We start from the raw sequence: 7,500 nt of genomic DNA, 5'->3' as shown, positions 1-7,500 counted from the left end.
CCTCCCCCCCCCACAGATAAAAACGAAAAATACAAACACATACATAAATAAATACTTCCCAATACTTTCACATACCAACGTAACGTAATACATATATTCTAACTCCCCTCCCCCCCCTCCCCCCCCCCAAAATGAAAATTCATAGACCAGAAAAGGACTGTTATGATTCACAATTTAGGAGGCTATAGAATGAACCTTTTGACCAACCATTTTCATTTTCGCAGCTGTCCACAGGTGCCCAAAGTTTTGATTTGCTTCAGCAAACGTTTTTATTTGATTTCTCGTGTAAGTCCAACGTTTATTGCAGCCATTCCAGCAAGCATTTTCCTTTCATTAAAGTGTGTGGATTAACAAATCTCTGATAATGGATGTTTCATTTATTTGAATAATAATCCACCTCTGACGATGGAATATTTGATAGCGTCCATAACACACTTGCTATCGTTTAGGGCAGGGATTTTCAACCTTTTTCTCCCCATGTACCCTTTCGGGTATTTGTAATGTCAGTAATGTACCCCCTTCAATTTGCATAATTTGTCAAACAAAACCAACTCAAGAAAACTATATAGAGGGGAATTAAGTACATAACTCTCCTGACATAACCAATCATATTGTAAAAATAAAGATCTCCATAGAAAATAAAGACAACGTTTTATAACTATTTACCTCTGGATATGCAGTAAATGTTCAAGGTTATGGTACTGAGCTGCAAAATCAAAATACATTGTTATTACATCAGCTGCAAAGGTAGTTAATGAAATGGCTGAAACTGTTTTCATTAACTATCCTAGTTGGCCGAGGAGCAGTTTTTGCTTAAGCACATCGAAGGTCGGCATCTAACATTCATTCGAGTGCCATGCTAGCGCGTACCCACCAGGGGAGACCCTCGGCGTACCCCAGGTTGAAAACTCATGCTTTATTAAATGTGTTATGTCAAACCTCATGCTTTTTATTCACTTACGTGTGGAGTATCCATTAGATGAAAACAATAAATCTGTAAAATCTTATCGAAAGTTTTAGATTCGTCCATTCATTCTAAAAATCTTTTCCATTCAGCCTGATTGGTCTACTAATTCGCTTTCGCATGGCTGAGCTTTCGTATCGAGTCCTGATTCTCATTCGCTCGGTATTGTTAACGACTTCATCAGCCAACTGATATTGAAGCATTCATTCGGCGACTTCCTTTATGCTACCGATCAATCATGCCATCCATAAGATGTGTTTGAACAGAGATCTTTCACTTTCGCAATCGATCCCTGACCCCTTTTCCTGCCGAGAGAGAGCCACCAGATTCGCTGAACGGACAGCAGCACTAATTCGCAGTCAATGAGCCTCGTTGTCGACCTTCTCAGTTCCAAAGGTCCTTTATTCCTCACTCACCTTTAGATTGTGGAACAGTCTCCCTTCAGAGGATGTCGCGCAATTGGGACTTCAGAAGTTCAAGCAAACGCGCAATACATTACCCTAATACAATTCAACTTTTATTATAATAATATGTTAATTTTTTTTATAAACTTTCTGCATTTCCCTTTACCCTCTGTTGCTTCTTTCCAGTGAACCCCTTATTCTATGGAAGCTTCAATTTCAAGGCAATGGTCCCTTTGGTGGGCTACTTCCATATGAATAGGGTCCCATTCTTGAATAATAATAATAATAAAATAATAATAATAATAATAATAATAAATAATAAAATATATAATAATAATAATAATAGTAATAATAATAATAATAATAATAATAATAATAATAATAATAATAATAATAATAAGATAATAATAATAATTTTATTGAATAAATAAACTGTGAGCGAAGTGATAAATATATTACTGCAGAATTGGAGTTTCCTCCCACTGAATAAACATGAGCTAACTCCTTTGAAATGTTAATTGAGGCCTAAGTTTGGAAATTTGAATTTCTATAAGTGCTGAGGGACATTTCCGGACTTGCTTTCCTCACCAAATCTCCAGAGAGAGTCCTTTTGTTTACATTTGAAAGGAGACAAGTAAAATATTTTCACATTTTTTCATGTTTCACGGTAAAGACTGTATATTTTAAAACGCAAGTCATTCGGTACAACACTCGAAGGATAAGACCCTTTTTATTTTTGGTATGTTCTCCTTGTTAGGAAACCATAGTCTGATTTTTTACAAAAAGAAAATATTTTTAGAGGAGAATTGGTGAATGACAAGGCAAGCCGTATAATTGTAAGCGTACGTCAGTTTAATCTCGACAGCATATCCTAAGGTGATATATATAGAACATTTTCGTCAGAGATTCGCGAAACGACATGATTCTGTTCTCTACCAACCCGTCACTATAAATCAAAAGGGAGTGACGTAGATGAAAGTGGGGTTCGTAAGGAAATTGGAGGTTGTGTCAGAGGTAAGGGCTGCAAATTGGCATGGTGATCATCCACCCTCCAATCGTCAAACATAACAAATTGCAACTCCTCTAACCCTAGTAGTTTTTTTTTTTTCCGGAGGTATGGCATGCACCCTCACTCTACCGCATCAGGCGAGAAACTGAGACGCTACCGGTCATAGCTGATGGTTTTATACAGCATTATACGTTGTACAGAAAACTCGATTGCGCCGTAGAAACTTCGGCGCATATTTTACTTGTTTTTCTTGAAATAAATCTTTCCTGCGAAAGCACTGTTGGGGAAGTTATATCTGCAGAGCCTGAGGTTAGCGTGGAATGGAAGGTCGTTGTCATCAAATTTGCGACTGCAGAAGCGAGCGCTCTCCTTATCAGTAGCGAGCTTTCAAGCCAGTAAAGTTAGTTGTCTTTCGAGAGAGAATATTAGATTTTTCTTTGTGGGAAAAGGATTTGGGGAGGGGTGGGGGGGGGGGGGGGGAGCTTACGGGATGGATGAAGGCTAGGATCGACACTGAAGGAAGATATTAAAAGAATTCTCTCTCTCTCTCTCTCTCTCTCTCTCTGTCTGCGTGTGTGTGTGTGTGTGTGTGTGTGTGTGTGTGTGTGGTAGTGCTAGAATTGCTATAAAATTAGAGCGTTTTCCGTCTTTGTTCTTATCAAAGTAAACTAACCGTTTTTGGTAGAATTTTTACAGTGACATAAGGAGGAGAAGCAATGGATATCTCGCTCATACAGCCAGTTAACATAATTCAAGGCGTAGTTTTATAATTATTATGTTAATCTTATTATTATTATTATTATTATTATTATTATTATTATTATTATTATTATTATTATTATTATTAAACCTGTTCATATGGAACAAGTTTACAAGGGAACAATGACTTGAGGGGGAATAAATAGAAATATTTTGAGTCTATATAATTAAACGAAATGATTGATTGATAAATATCTCTTATATCATGGCATTTAATGATACCCCTTCGCATCATTTGACATAATATTCAGATCACCAGTAATTATTAACACATTCCCGTGAAAGAGGAGACTTGATGACATTTTACGCATGTAAATCGATATTTTACTCTTCATTAACAGGAAAGTCTAAAGACTCCACGTTGTAGATCAGTGGGTGTTCGCTGGCGAGTTGTTTGAATGGCATTCCATAATGAGCAGAGTGAAAAATGATGTCAGTTCGCGCTCATTCTTCATCCAAGGAAAAAATGAAAGCGAACGAGAAAGCCTCACGAAATATTGCGGAATTTTTTTCCCCCTTCGCTCAGTTATTTATTATGCTACCGTCTGTATTACCTTCGTCGCAGCGGAGGCAAATAAAACCTAGCCAGCATTTGTTTAATTCTGTTTATAGAAGTCGAGCTTGAATGATACTAATGGCCCAGTGAAACGGGTTCGAATTTGAAAGATATATGTGAAAGCTGAAGTAAATTCTCTCAACCTCCTTATCGGTCGACGCGAATGACCTTCGACTTGAGATTAAAGGTCATTCGTTAACTTGGAGCGACAACATTACCTGATGAATATCGAATATCATCAGTTTGAATCCGAGCTTCATTTTCTATCAGGAGCTGGCCTTTCAATACATATTTCTCGTATGTTATTTTTTTTTTTTTCTCTGTCAAAGAAAACTTTTGTGATGGCTATTTGTCTATCCGTCCGTCGGCACTTTTTTGTCAGCACTCAGATCTGAAAAGCTACTGAGCCTAGAGGGCTGCAAATTGGTATGTTGATCATCCGCCCTCCAATCATCAATCGTCCCAAAGTGCAGCCCTGTAGCCTCAGTACGTTTTATTTCATTTGAGCTTAAAGTTAGCCATAATCATACGTCTGGTAGCGTTGTAGGTTTCATAAACACGGGCCAACACCGGGTGGCGACACAGTTTCATGGGCCTCGGTTAAAACCTTCATTGGACGTGACTGTAAGCTTCATACAGCATTATACGCTACACAGAAAACTCGATGGCGCCGAAGAAACGTCGGCGCATATTTTTACTTGTTTACACATTCATTTTTCTTCGCAACTAATCTGGGCACTGCTCAGCAGATAGTACATTTATTGCCGTAGATGTTGAAAGATTCCTTTGACAAAAGAAAACTTTTGTGAGGATATGAAAGTCAGTCAAGGCCTGTATAAATTTGACCTACTAATTTGTGCTTCTCTCTCTCTCTCTCTCTCTCTCTCTCTCTCTCTCTCTCTCTCTCTCTCTCTTTTATTATTTTGTGGAAGCTTAGTGAATTTAAAGTCAATGGCCCTTGTGGTAGGCTTTTCCATATGTATAGGGCCCATCTTCTGATTAATAATAATAATAATAATAATAATAATAATAATAATAATAATAATAATAATAATAATAATAATAATAATAATTTCCTCAGTCTACTCAGCTGCAAATGAGTACCTATCCCTGATGGGGTAGGGTCCAGCTATGGGTTAAATAGCAAAACTCAGCAATGATGGAAAGAATTGAAGGAATAAACGACAACGACGTAAATGGAACCTCTGGCAACAGAGGAGCTTCGTCCGGCAACCAGGTATTCATCCCAATTGAAGGGAAAGACGGTCAGGTACTTGGAGGTCGTCATCCAGCAACTGATCACCAAAACGACAGTAATCAACAGCCTGAGATTGGAGCTACAGAAGCAAAAAGGAAGAAATGGACAAGAGAAGAAAATAAGGAAATATGGAGATGCTACATCAGAAGCAACCCGACGGAGAGAGGATATAGAAGAAGATTGGTCAACATCTGGGATGAGAGGAATAACACCCCCCAAACAGAGCAGACGCTGGCAGACCAAATAAGGAACATAAAGAAAAAGAACTGGCTCTCCCCAACAGAAAGAGAAGAACTGGAAAGGGAAATGTCACACGACAACGAATTACACGAAGACGAACTGAGAGACGATGCCACAGAAGACGACAGGGAGGATAATGTATCAAACAACGACACACGAAGAAACACCGACGAAGTAACAGACAAGACGGAATGGGTAGAAAAGATTAGACAATGGATGGAGCCAGATACAGAGAGAACAAAGATCCCCTCCATGAAAAGCCTACAAAAAACACAAGAAATTAAGGGAGAAAACAAGTGTGGTCAATGAAATAATGGGCATAATACACACCACCAGTATCACAGAAACAAATAACTTGGCATATGCAGGAGCAAGATTAGTAGTAGAACTGCTGGGGATTCTAACACCAACACCACCAGCACAACCAACCCAACAGAAACCAAAACAGCAACCTCCTTGGAAAAGGCGCCTGGAAAAGCAAATCATGGTGATGAGATCTGACTTGAGTAAACTGAGAGAGATGGCAGAAAAAAACGGCGAAGAAAGAAAACAAGAAAAACAAGGGAGGAACTCAATGAGAAATACAAAGTACAAGAAGAGGGACTAAACAACACAATAGAAGATGTAAAAAACAGAGGCTTAAGGCCAAAGCACATAAGATCCAACGGTACATGAACAGGAATAAGGGATACCAACAGAAACAAACTATTCGGAACCAAACCAGAAAAGACTATACAGCCAACTAAGAGGGGAAGACAACCACCCAGAAATTCCTGAAGCCGAACCAAGTAAGAGACTGGGAAAACATTATGGAGCAATCGGTTATCACAACAAACATGCAACATGGCTCGAGGAAGTCAAGAAGAAGAAACAGGGAGAATAAAACAAAGATTCACGAGATCACGACAGACACAGTCAGACACCAACTAAAGAAAATGCCAAACTGGAAAGCCCCAGGTCCCGATGAAGTCCATGGATACTGGCTCAAAAACTTCAAGGCCCTACACCCACGAATAGCAGAACAACTCCAGCATTGTATCTCAAATCACCATGCACCTAAATGGATGACCACAGGAAGAACATCCTTAATACAAAAAGACAAGAGTAAGGGAAATATAGCCGTAACTACAGGCCTAATCACCTGCCTACCAATAATGTGGAAGTTACTACAGGTATCATCAGTGAAAGGCTATACAACTACCTAGAGGAGACAAAAACACCATCCCCCACCAACAGAAAGGCTGCAGAAGGAGGTGTAGGGGCACAAAAGACCAGCTCCTGATAGACAAAATGGTAATGAAGAACAGTAGGAGAAGGAAAAAACCAACCTAAGCATGGCATGGATAGACTATAAGAAAGCCTTCGACATGATACCACACACATGGCTAATAGAAATGCCTGAAAGTATATGGGGCAAGAGGAAAACACCATCAGCTTCCTCAAAATACAATGCGCAACTGGAATACAATACTTACAAGCTCTGGAATAAGACTAACAGAGGTTAATATCAGGAGAGGGATCTTCCAGGGCGACTCACTGTCCCCACTACTCTTCGTAGTAGCCATGATTCCCATGACAAAAGTACTACAGAAGATGGATGCCTGGTACCAACTCAAGAAAAGAGGCAACAGAATCAACCATCTGATGTTCATGGACGACATAAAAGCTGTATGGTAAAGAGCATCAAGGAAATAGATACCCTAATCCAGACTGTAAGGATTGTATCTGGGGACATCAGGATGGAGTTTGGAATAGAAAATGCGCCTTAGTCAACATACAAAAAGGCAAAGTAACGAGAACTGAAGGGATAAAGCTACCAGATGGGAGCAACATCCAAACACATAGATGAGACAGGATACAATACCTGGGAATAATGGAAGGAGGGGATATAAAACACAAGCAGATGAATAAGGACACGATCAGGAAAGAATATATGCAGACTCAAGGCGATACTCAAGGTCAAAACCGAAACGCCGAGGAAGGAAAATATGATAAAAAGCCATAAACACATGGGCAGAGCGCCAGTAATCAGATACAGCGCAGGAATAGTGGAATGGACAAATGCAGAACTCCGCGCTAGTATCAGAAAACCAGGAAAACATATGACAATACACAAAGCACTACACCCAAGAGCAAATACAGACAGACGTATACATAACACGAAAGGAAGGAGGGGGGGGGAAAAGGGGGGAGGATAAACTAAATATAGAGGACTGCGTCAATATCGAGAACAGAGCACGGGTGGGGCAATATCTGAAAACCAGGTGAAGACGAGTGGCTAAAGAGTGCATGGGAAGAAGGACTAATAAA

The sequence above is a fragment of the Macrobrachium nipponense genome, chromosome 5 (assembly GCF_015104395.2).
Source record: "Macrobrachium nipponense isolate FS-2020 chromosome 5, ASM1510439v2, whole genome shotgun sequence".
NCBI lineage: Eukaryota > Metazoa > Arthropoda > Malacostraca > Decapoda > Palaemonidae > Macrobrachium > Macrobrachium nipponense.
This window is presented reverse-complemented; position numbering follows the sequence as displayed.